This window comes from Lithobates pipiens, unplaced genomic scaffold (genome assembly GCF_037356315.1).
Source record: "Lithobates pipiens isolate NorthernLeopardFrog02 unplaced genomic scaffold, aLitPip1_a1.2 Scaffold_22, whole genome shotgun sequence".
In the NCBI taxonomy this organism is placed as follows: domain Eukaryota; kingdom Metazoa; phylum Chordata; class Amphibia; order Anura; family Ranidae; genus Lithobates; species Lithobates pipiens.
In genome coordinates, this window is record NW_027507784.1 from 118,883,041 (window position 1) to 118,896,291 (window position 13,251).

Consider the following 13,251-nt stretch of genomic DNA (forward strand, 5'->3'; position numbering starts at 1 on the left):
ACATTCGAATGACAGGCATGGGAGCCAATGTACACCATTCCCCCAGAATCGCAATGGAATGGCAAGGGAAACAGAGGCCAACCAACAAAAGAGTAGTGGTCAGGGCTGCTGAGTCATCAAACATGTTTCCTGATCAACTGGTGGGCACTTCTCTTATAGTCCCTATCCACGTACAAGGGGTTTACACCAAGGCCTTACTAGACACAGGGGCAAAAGTTATGCTAATGTATTGGGATTTTTATGATAAGCATTTGAAGCAAATACACCTATGGAAGTTGGAAAACTTGGAGATTTGTGGTATTGTAACAAAAAAAGTTTCCCTATGATGTGTAACAGTAGTGTATCCTCGGCCACCCGGGGTGAGAGAGAACTCTTTGCTAATAGGGACAAAAAACAACCTTGTGAGAAGACTACTCACCTCCATAGCCACAGAGAGTGAATAGTTGGTGAAGAGTATCCATCCCCAGCTTCACCAGGCACACCAGTGTTTGCTGCAGGAACAGAATGCCCTGATAGGAGTGGAAAATGTATGGAGGCTTGGTTCTGAAGAGAAAGTATTGCAAAGCTGGAGAGATTTCTTGCCTGCGAACCTCTGTCAAGCTAACCTGGGATCAGCCTGGCCCCTTTGTTGTCCTTTGAGGTAAATACTTAGGGAAAGGTCACAAGGGTGGAGCTGAAACCTGAAGCAGTGTTGACCAAGGCAATAAAGTGAAGTCACTGAAGAATCCCTGTCAGTATTCGAAATAACACTGAACTCCCAGTCATACGGAGGCCTTGAATGGTGCTTGGGTAAATGAACACAGCGATGCCAATAGCACATCCAGTTTAGTGGGGGGTGTCTCAACCTATACAACAGAAGACAAATTCTGCCATCAAGATTGTCCGCCGGAAAAGTCCGATCATGTGTGGGCGTGTGTGTGCAGGTCCGCATGTTCGGAAAGTCCGGCGGACCTCCGCTGCAAAGTCCGACGGGTTGTCCGCCGGATAGTCTGATCGTGTGTATGTGGCATAAGTGATGGCAGTCATATTGTAGCTGGGCTTTTTTTGACATTAGCACAGTAAAGGCTTATTTCTGGCGACTCGACTATGCCGCTCATTTTTGTTCACGTATTGTCATTTTGTGCTCCTTGAAACAACCACACTCTTTTTCCAGATCAGCCTGTATTTCTCCTTATGTTAACTGCAGAGTTTTCTTTGCATCCCAAACAATTATTCTGACAGTTGTGGTTGTAATCTTTATTGGTCTACTTGACCTTAGCTTGGGATCAACAGATCCTCAAATTCTCCACTTCTTAATAAGTGATTAAATAGTACTGACTGGCATGTTCAAGGCTTTGGATATCTTTTTATAGCCTTTTCCATCTTTATAAGGTTCTATTACCTTGTTATGCAGATCTTTTGACAGTTCTTTTCTGCTTCCCATGGCTAACAAACTCATTGACTATTTATGCACAGACACTAATTGCAATTTAAAAAGCCACAGATGTAGGAAATTAACCTTTATTTGCCATTTGTATCACATTGTGTGTCTGTACCAAGGCCAAATATTTCAGGGCATGTAAACTTTTGATCAGGGCCATTTTGGGTGATTTCTTTTAATATGATTTAAAAAGGAGCCAAACAACTATGCATGTGATAAAAAATGGCTTCATATGATCACTACCCTTAACTAAAAGACATTTTTTTGGCATGATCAGTCATACCAAATTAGTAGTAAGTAGGAGAAGCTTTTCAAATTACAATATCTTAGTGTAGAAGTCAGATTAACAAATACAATGTTTTCTTATATACCGATTCTGAAATGTAATGATTAGGGATCTGTTTATTACATATTTCCTGAGAAATTCACGCAATGAATCTCTAACCAACTTTCAAATGAAATTAGATGAATCTGGGCAAGCTCCTTGTAAGACTTGATCTAGTCAGACCTTGTGAGTCTCTCCTGGATCTATAACCTTTTTTTGAGTTTCTCTATTCATCCAAACACAGCATACAATGCCTCAGTATAGTCTGAGGCTACACAGTCCTGCCTTCCCAGCTTCAAGTTACGAATTACTTCAGCAGCAGGGCCCCTGAGACTCTCACTAATGCTGTTTCTTTAACCTCAGGTTGGGATTTCAGTACCATGAGCGGTAACCCCGAGCCAGACCCAGGATCGCATCGCTGGATACAGGGAGGACACAGGGAGAAGTTACTTACCTTGTCCCCTGGATCCAGCGATGTCCTCAGAGCTGTGTGATCGAGCTGTCCTCCGCTCGATTCACACAGTCCCCGAGTGCCGCCGAGCTCCATTCCTTGTGACGTTACGGCGCACGGGAGCGGAGATCGGCGCCAAATTCAAAAAAGTAAAAACACACAAAACACACACAGTACTGTAATCTTACAGATTACAGTACTATATAAAAAAATTACACACCCCCTTTGTCCCTAGTGGTCTGTGCAGTGCCCTGCATGCACTTTTATATTATAAATACTGTTTTTTCTGCCTGGAATTTGGAGATTGTCCATAGCAACCAAAAAGTGTCCCTTTATGTCAAAAGTGATTTTAGACCAACTAGAAAACGGCGATAATAAATTATAATCACTAGCAGAATCGAGCGATAGCGATTTGTGCGGAAATTCGTCATCAAACACTAAATCTAATGACAGCGACAATTCTGCAAATGAGCAAATTTCAGTGTTTTTGGATTTGATTACATTATTGAATAATTTTTATTATTATTTATTATATTATGAACTTTATCATACCCGGGATGTCTGCTAGACTCTGGTTTGAACAGATTTAAGAGAGTTATTCCTAAGAATTACAGGACTACAATATAAAACGCCAAATTTCAATGCAAAATAATTGTACCGCTTTCAGCACCTAAAACCAGAACTAATCATACCGCCAGGGAGGTTAAAGCCTCAGTGATGTCCCATTTTTCTAGTACTTGTGAAGCCAGGTCCATCCATGTTTCAAAGTCTTCTTCTCCAGATGAAACTGGGGTCTTCCCTGAGAAGAAATGTAGCTTCCACTATTCATGGTTGATGGGACCCTTTAAAGAGGAGTTCCCCTTAAAAAAAAAAAAAAAATAAAAGTCAGCAGCTACATATACTGCAGCTGCTGACTTTTAATAATTGGACACTTACCTGTCCCAGGTTCCAGCGATGCGGGGGAATGAAGCCCCACTCGTTCTCCCCTCCGCTCAGTGGCACCAGCATTCTAACTGTGGGCACCCAGCTGTGGCTTCACAGCCGGGCACCCATTGTGTATGCGCGAGCAGCTCAGCGCGCCGTGATTGGCCGCACAGTCATCTGGGACCTGTTACGTGTCCCAGATGACTGACAGGGGGGAGGGGGCAGAGCTGAGCCCTTCCTGCGTGGAGAGGAAGTGATGTCACCAGACCAGGCACTGAAGAAGGCAGACCATGAGGGACCCCCTAGCAACAGGCAGTTAGAGGAGAGTTTAAAAAAAAAACATTTTTCCAAATTTTTTTTTTTTAGGAATTTTTATGATTTATTTTATTTTTTTCTGTGGAACACCACTTTAAGGACAACAGTCCCTGTGAACCTGCATGTACAGTATTTCACAAAAGAGAAGTATTTTTTTATACCTTTTCATGTGACAACACTGAAGAAATGACACTTTGCTACAATGTAAAGTAGTGAGTGTACAGCTTGTAACAGTGTAAATTAGCTGTCCCCTCGAAATAACTCAGAACACAGCCATTAATGTTTAAACCTCTGGCAACAAAAGTGCGTATACTCAAAAGTGAAAATGTCACATGACTCGTTAGTGTTACAAGGTTTTAGGTGTGAATGGGTGCATGTGTGTTAAATTTGGTGTTATCACTCTCACTCTCTCATACTGGTCACTGGAAGTTCAACATGGCACCTCATGGCAAAGAACTCTCTGGGGATCCCCGAAACTCAGCTGCAGCATGGTTGCCAAGGGAGTGTCATGGTCTGGGGCTGCATGAGTGCTGCCAGGACAGGGTAGCTACAGTTCATTTCGGGAAGCATGAATGGCAACATGTATTGTGACATACTGAAGTAGAGCACGATCCTCTCCCTTCGGAGATTGGGCTGCAGGGCAGTATTCCAACATGATAATGATCCCAAACACACCCCCAAGATGACCACTGCCTTGCTAAAGAAGCTGAGGGTAAAGGTGATGGACTGGCCAAGCATGTCTCCAGACCTAAACCCTATTGAGCATCTGTCAGGTATCCTCAAATGGAAGGTGAAGGAGCGCAAGGTCTCTAACATCCACCAGCTCCATGATGTCTTGATGTCTTCATGGAGGAGTGGAAGAGGACTCCAGTGGCAACCTGTGAAGCTCTGGTGAACTTCATGCCCAAGAGGGTTTAGGCAGTTCTGGAAAATACTGAGGAAGGCCTGTGATTGGCCGATACACATCTAGAAGGGAGAAGCTGATACGACGTTCAGCCAGGCACTGTGAGTGTGTACACGGCAACGCTACTCTGGAGGTTTATATGTGAATTTTAAAAGTTTTATCTTGTAAGTGTAACTTATCTATTTGGGGGCTTGGAATAAATTGGTACACTGCATGCACTATGGTCTCTATACTTGTTATTTTCATGTCCTGAACTCATGGAATCTTCAACAAAGCTGGGAGGTGGTTTGTTTCCTTTGGATGCAAGGGTTACCATTAGGAAAGAGCTATCTGGAGTATCCACCATTGATTGGAAAGAGGAAAAGAGAGCAAAGGACTTGTGGAGAGATCCGCTTATGTGTTTTGAATTTATCTGGGGGGTGAGCACGTTTTTTTACTGGTGGTTTGCACTCTTTTTGAGGACAAATAATCACAGTGGTTGAATTGTGTGGAGGCACTGAGCATAAGAAGAGATTTTCATTCGCTATTGGACTGGACTATTTATTATTTAGAATTTATTGAAATTAGGAAATTGTATCATTTATATTCACAGCGCTACATTTATTCATTACTATTCATTTTGCGACTAGTGTGGTGTATCACTTGGAATGTTCAGCAGCTGTGCACGTTTATAATTGAGTTATCACATATCACGTAATTATTTACCGTTTTATTTTCATTTGAAACATATATTGTTTTGGCGCTGATTGTCTTTCCTCACAGCACTCTTCATAGACTAATTTTCATGCAGTGATCGGCCTAAACCAAGTGAATTAAAAATAATGTTGAGGGAATGACGGATAAATGTGCAGGGAAGGTTATGTTCACCCTTTTGTTACATAGGATGGATATTACAGAAAAAGTGCTTTTCTTATTGAAGAATAGTTTTTGTCGCATGTGAAGCAATGTCATTTTTACTGAATTAATCTTGGGCAAATTTCCTCCAATTTGACTTGATGCATGGAGTGGATGTTCATCAAGAAATTGTAGGTGAATACTGGGAAAATATCAGGCAAAATGATGGATACTGTAAATATGTCTGCTGGCGTTTGTAGATTATTGAATAGTAAGTCATGCTAATTTATAGAACATGTAAAATGCCTGGAATATGGTAGGGTTGTGTGAGGACATTTTAAATCATTCAGATGCTAAACAATATTGCAAGACATAGAAATCTGCTTTTTGTTTCAGTGCATTATTATGGTATATCAGTCAAGTGAGCATTCGATGGCCTGTGTTAATGTGAGCTAAAAATAAAATGCCATCTGTTCACCTTTCAAACTGTATCAAGACTCTGAATATGTGATATACAGCATAATAAGGCAAATACAGTTTTCCATTTCTAAAGGAGAGAAAACTTTTGCACTTGTGATGTTTAGTTTAGTATAAAAACGACATTCTGTATGTGCTGAAAATATTTTACTTGATGTTTGCTAGAGGTTTTCAGGTGAAGGGATTTCTAAACTCAAGAACAAAAATTTCATATATTGCAACTTAGATGCAATGGTTGCATTCTCTTTTTATTTTTCAAGGTAAAAACATTTCCAGCATGTAGTAAACTTTAATATATTGAATTTTTGTTTTGGTTGTAGATACTAATCCTAGCCTAGTATGGTATCACTGTTCAGGAAATATAAGCACACAGATACTTAAAGCAGAAGTACAGCCAAAGCTTGTTTGGCTGTACTTCTCCTGTGGATCACAGGAGTGCAGATCATTCTGCACTACTGTTATCCATTTTGAGCAGACAGCAGGCTTAAGCACGCTGTTGGCTGATGTCACAGAGCCGGTCCAGGCTTGGGAAGGATCGCAGCCATATGGTCCAGATCTGCCCACATGCCTGGACCGGCGCTCGGCTCACACTCTAAGCAAATTTGCTGAGAGACTGAGCCGGCCGCTCCTGCCTCCCTTCACAGCGAGCGGGGAGGGGGCATAGCAGAGAGCAGTGACTGACAGTCATCAGCTCTCTGCTTAGGGAGCCCTGAGAACCGAGTGATCAATGGTGTTTGATCACTCGATTATTAGTGTTAGAGCCAGCAGGGGAAAGATGCATAATCAGACCGATGCTGCATCCACCTGGGTAAGTATGATTCAAAAAAATTCCCATACACCTCTTTAAAGAAAAAGAGTCAAAAACAAAACTTTTTTTCATTTTGAAGAGACCAAGGATAGGTTATAACCCCTGTCAATTTTTTTGCCATCTGTGTCCCATTGAATAAACATCCCATCACTTCCTGTCTCCTACCTACAACAGGAAGTTACAGGAAAATCCTCCAAAAAGAGGAAACCCCTGCATGTCACCAGAGCTAGTGTCCCCACTGGACGATTTTCTCTATATTCCTGTTCTGATGACAACCCACATTTTGTGATTTTCTTTCACTATTACATTCAGTGATACTGGCATAGCACCCTCCTAGATAGATGCTAGGTTAAGTAAATTTAAGTAAATTTTTACTGGCTCACTGTAATCATTTTAGCTGCATGTGATTGTTTTGGTCTGTTCTGTTTTTCACTATCAGCAGGTTAAATTGTTTACCCTTGTTTGGGAAGGTTCTGAAAAATAGTGGGCTGGGAGTCAAATCAGCAGCTGAATATTTATGCAGCCCTGACCAATCACTGGGGAGAGATGTCCAGATGGTGGCGAGAGGGAGCATAAATACTCTGATACCTAGAGAAGAGTTTTTTTTTTTTTTAGAAGATTAGATCTTAGACTAGAGGGCTTCTTCCCTCAAGGGCAGGCTTGTCATATGTCTGCTGTTCATCAAGGTCCCAGCTAGACTAGCTGGAGGGCCATTGTCTACTAAAAGTTGTTGGAGTTGTTGGAGCTGACAGAGAGGGACTTTCATATGAGGATCTGGTCTGGTATCACTGGAAAAAAAGGTGTCTGTAAGATATTGGAAGGAGGCATCCACCTAGTCAAGGACATTAATAAATACAGACTGAGAGAGATTCATGAGACTGTGTGCTGGTGCTATTCCTCGTAGGGCTAGAATCAGTGTTGTTCAAAAAGGGGACATTGTACATGGTATCTTGGTATAGCTCAGTCCACTAACTGCTTGTGCAAGGACTCTGCTCACAATATTAGGAGGAAGATTAGTGATTAGTTAAAATAATGTTATTTACATGGGAAAAATGCCCTTTGTGTTGGGGGTCATTGGGAGGAAGAATCTCTCTTATGCTGTCTTGAAAAATACTGTAACTTTTTTGATAGTTTCATGGGAACCAGGAGAACCCTTCAAAGAACCCCTTACAAATGTCCCTCATGGGCTTCCACATTGTGCCTGAACAATTTAAGCTCTTGGAAAACACTGGGTACATTTTGTCACTGACCATTGCCTTGTTAATATTTACCTGAAGAGCAGCCCCCAGACTCTTTTGTCCTTTGAAGTATAACCATCTCTGAGTACCCACATCATTGGGCAGATTATTATCCTCCCTGACAGTGTCTTTAGAGATTAACCCCTAACCCCCTAAGGGTAAAACAAATGTTAGTGCCTAAGCACAATTTTGCAACTTTGACATTTGAAATTTAGCTGTATATTTCTTGCTACTACCATAACTTACCACCAAAAAACAACCCAATATCAATGTTCCTGATCCCGACCATCGCAGAGACACCACAGATGTGTATTTAATTTGTTGTATGCACCTGTAGTACGGCCCAGAAACAATAGTGCGTATTTTGCATTTTTTTTCCTACCTAAAACACACTGACACTAATGCTGCGTACACACGACCAGACTTTCCATCAGACTAGGTCCAACGGTCTTCCCGACGGACTTTTGGCAGAGCTCTGATGGACTTGCTGAACGAACGGACTTGCCCACACACAACTGGACTTTTCGGCAGACCAAGTCTGACGGTCTTCCCTATGGACTTTCGATGGAGTTACAACGGACTTTCGAATGAACGGACTTGCCTACACACGGACTAAAGTCCGTTCATTTTGAACGTGATGAGGTACAGTGCAGGGGCGGATCCAGGGGGGGGGCAACAGGACAATTGCCCCCCCCGAAAATATCACACTGTCACCGACTGACTTGCAGGCTGCAGCGCTGCTATGCCCAAGTCTCTCTCTCTGTCTCATCAGCGATCAGCGGCGCAGAGAGAGAGAGAGACTCTGGTGTATTACACAGCGGGACTGGACCAGGAGGAGCTAGGAGGTGGGTGGAGCTGAGCCGTTGGCTTGGCAACCCTGCACTCGTTGCTAGCGCCTGCCCGCCTGGCGTCTAGCAAGGAGTGATGTCATTGAGACAGTCACGTGACTCACGTCAGACTCGGAGTCTCAGACTCAGAGCCGACGTCACGTGACAGGAGCTGCCTGGAGGAGCGGTGTAGTGTCATATTTTGCTCCCCATCATAGAATGCTCCCGAAGTGACGTTGCGGCCAGAAATTTAGCACTGCGCATGCGCGATGCGTTCCAAATGCTTGCACATGCGTTTCAGAGGGTTTCCGACAATGTAGGTCAGTGAAACCGTCAGATAATGTCACGGAAGTGAGGGGAGGTAATCGTGACATTAACTTTAGACAGAGCGGCGAAGAGAGAGCAGGTAACTGTGGCTCAGGGAGGGGATTACCTCCCCTCACTTCTCTGACATTATCTGACTGTTTCACTGGTCTGCATTGTTGCAAATCATTTGAAACGCATGGCGCAAGTGTTTGGAACGCATCGTGCATGCGCAGTGCTAAATTTCTGGCTGCAACATCACTTCCGGAGCATTCTGTGATGGGGAGCAAAATATGACACTATAGGGGCACTGTGTGACAGAGGCAGAGCGCCAGCAATCTTCCCTTTATGCGTCCGCCCCTGAGTTTGTTGAGTGTGCTGGCCCCTCCTACCTGCATCACCTCATCCCTCCATCTTGTCCATACTCATCACAATCACTCCCTCCGCCCCGACAGCAGGGAAGTGACGTGGCAAGTGACAATTGGCAACAAATGACAGGTGACATGGCAAGTGGCAATCTGTATCTGGTGGCAGGTGACGTGGCAAGTGACAATCCGCAACGTGTAGCAGGTGACGTGGCAATCTGCAACATGTGGCAGGTAACGTGGCAAGTGACAGTCCGCAATGTGTGGCAGGTGATGTGGAAATCCGTATCTGGTGGCAGATGACGTGGAAAGTGACAATCTGCAACATGTGGCAGATGATGTGGCAGTCTGCAATGTGTGGCAGGTGACATGGCAAGTGGCAATCCGTATCTGGTGGCAGATGACGTGGCAAGTGACAATCTGCAAAGTGTGGCAGGTGACATGGCAAGTGACAATCTGCAACATGTGGCAGGTGACGTGGCAAGTGACAGTCCGCAACATGTGGCAGGTGACGTGGAAATCTGTATCTGGTGGCAGATGGTGTGGCAAGTGACAATCTGCAACGTGTGGCAGGTGACGTGCCAAGTGACAATCTGCAACGTGTGACAGGTAACGTGGCAAGTGACAGTCCGCAATGTGTGGCAGGTGACATGGAAATCCGTATCTGGTGGCAAGTGACAATCTGCAACGTGTGGCAGGTGACGTGGCAAGTGACAATCCGCATCTGGTGGCAGGTGGCGTGGCAAGTGACAGTCCGCAACGTGTGGCATGGCAAGTGACGATCTGCAACTGGTGGCAGGTGACACACTCTGGGCTCTCACTGATTCTGCATTATGGTGAGTTGAACCATTTAATTTTATATAACATTCTATATAACAATGTAATAATAAAAATAATGCGCTTCCAACATCCTGACACCATATTAACCATGGTGCCGTCATGATTGAAACGCTAGCACCAGCCATGTCCCCGATAAATTGCCCGCAAAAAAAAAACTTATTTTCTGGCAGTGCCCCTCCCGAGACTAGACTCTGGATCCGCCCCTGGTACAGTGGGACTAGAAAAGGAAGTCAATCTTGCCGCTTTTATCGGTGAGATCGACACCTTGCAAGCCCCGTCGTGGGAGCTGGTGCCTGGTATGGAATTTAACCACTTAAAGAGGAGGGCCGGTTTAAAAAAAAAAAAATTTAAAGTCAGCAGCTGCAAACACTGTAGCTGCTGACTTTTAATAAGCACACTTACCTGTCCAGGGCGCCCGCGATGTCGGCTGCCCGAGGCTGACCCGTCCCCTCGGTCTCAGGTCCCGGCACCGCCATTTTGGCTAAGGGAAACAGGCAGCGGAGCCTTGCGGCTTCACTGTGCGTTTCCTACAGCGTATGCGCGAGTCGCGCAGTGCTTTGTGAATGGGGTGCGCTGTGTTCTGGGACACACAGTTCCCAGAACACAGCGCGACCCATTACCCAGAAGATGCCGCACGGAGGAGAGAAGACAGAAGATCTCCGCGGAGGAGGAAGAGGCAGATTAGGATGATGTGCCTAGCAACAGGCATTTCTGGTAAGTTAAAAAAAAAAAAAAAATCATTTTTTTTTTTCTAATTTTTAATGTATTTTTTTTTTCCCAGGGTGGCCCTCCACTTTAAGCCCTGGACCAATTTGTCAGCCTAAGGACCAGAGGTATTTTTACAATTTCGCACTGCACTGCTTCAACTGGTAATTGCACGGTCATGCAATGTTGTACCCAAACGAAATTTGCGTCCTTTTCTTCCCACAAATAGAGCTTTCTTTTGATAGTATTTAATTACCTCTGCGATATTTATTTTTTTATGATATAAAAGGAAAAAGACTGAAAATTTAAAAAAAAAAGATATTTTCTACTTTTTGTTATAAGAAAAATCAAATAAACTAAATTTTAGTCATACATTTAGGCCAAAATGTATTCAGCCACATGTCTTTAGTAAAAAAAATGTCAATAAGCGTATATTTATTGGTTTGCGCAAAAGTTATAGCGTCTACAAACTAGAGTACATTTTCTGGAATTTACACAGCTTTTAATTTATGACTGCCTATCTCATTTCTTGAGGTGCTAAAATGGCAGGGCAGTACAACCCCCCCCCCCCAATGACCCCATTTTGGAAAGTAGACACCCCAAGGAAATTGCTGAGGGGCATGTTGAGCCCATTGAATATTTTTTTTTGTCCCAAGTGATTGAATAATGACAAAAATAAAAGTTTACAAAAAGTTGTCACTAAATGATATATTGCTCACATATGCCATAGTTATATGTGGAATTGCACCCCAAAATATATTCTGCTGCTTCTCCTGAGTACAGGGATACCACATATGTGGGACTTTTTGGGAGCCTAGCCGCGTACGGCCCCCCGAAAACCAATCACTGCCTTCAGGATTTCTAAGGGTGCAAATTTTTGATTTCACTCCTCACTACCTATCACAGTTTCGAAGGCCATAAAATGCCAAAATAACACAAAACCCCCCCAAATGACCCAATTTTGGAAAGTAGACACCCCAAGCTATTTACTGAGAGGCATGTTGAGTCCATGAAATATTTTATATTTTGCCACAAGTTGCAGTAATATTACAATCTTCTTTTTTTTTTGCACAAAGTTGTCACTAAATGATATATTGCTCACACATGCTATGGGCATAAGTGAAATTACACCCCAAAATAAATTCTGCTGCTTCTCCCGAGTACGGGGATACCACATCTGGGGGACTTTTTGGGAGCCTAGCCGCGTACAGGACCCCGAAAACCAAGCACTGCCTTCAGGATTTAAATATAAATCGCTACCAAAAAAACTGTTAGCGACCGCAGGGATCAGGCCTGACTCTGCGAATGCTGCAGTTATGTGTTTAGTGTTTTGTAAGTGACAGTGATCAATCGATACTGCACTTGGGTGGGCTGGACGGAGGGGCAAAACGCAGGTGCTAGCAGGTATCAGGGCTGATCCCGCTAACAATGCGTTTTTTGGAACCCTAAACTGCTGGGGACGCTAGTATAGATCTGATCAGATCAGATATTGATCTGTTCAGATTCTATACCACTACGGGAGGTGTATGCTTTGCGCGTGGGTGTTAGCGGTACTGGCACTAACCTAGCACTGCCTGGGGCGACGCAGACCCTCACCCTAAAACCCAATTGATATCACCCGCCGGGTGATCAGGGGGTTAAACCTTTATTGGGTAATAAATGGTGGGTGCCCTGATGCCATAAAAAGCAAACTAACTAACCAGAGTCACCCGTAACACTTATACGGTGATCACTGGTGAAAGGGTTAACTAGGGGCAATCAGGGGGTTAAAATCTTTATTAGGTAGTATATGGGGGTCCCTGACGCTATATAAAAACCTGACGGGGAACCTAAATATCTAACTGGCTAACCAGCGTCACCAGTGACACTTATACGGTGATCGCTGGTGAAAGGGTTAACTCTAGGGGCAATCAGGGGGTTAAAACCTTTATTGGGTAGTATATGGGGTACCTAATGCTATAAAAACCTGGCGGTGAACCTAAAAAAATAACTAGCTACCTAGCAGCACCAGTGACACTAATGCAGCGATCAGAAAAACGATCGCTTAGTGACAAAAGGGGGTGAAAGGGTTAACTAGGGGCAATCAGGGGGTTAAAACCTTTATTAGGTAGTATATGGGGGTCCCGGACGCTATATAAAAACCTGGCGGGGAACCTAAATAAGGAAATAACTGGCTAACTAGCTTCACCAGTGACACTTATACGGTGATCGCTGGTGAAAGGGTTAACTCTAGGGGCAATCAGGGGGTTAAAACCTTTATTACCTAATGCTATAAAAACCTGGCGGTGAACCTAAAAAAAAACTAGCTACCTAGCGGCACCAGTGACACTAATGCAGTGATCAGAAAAACGATCGCTTAGTGACACTGGCAAAAGGGGGTGAAAGGGTTGACTCTAGGGGAAATCAGGGGGTTAAACCTTTATTGGGGGGGTAGGGGGCTACCCTGGACCTAACACTAATTGCCCTGACACTTTTTACTGTCACAACTGACACTAAATGCAGTGATCAGTAAATA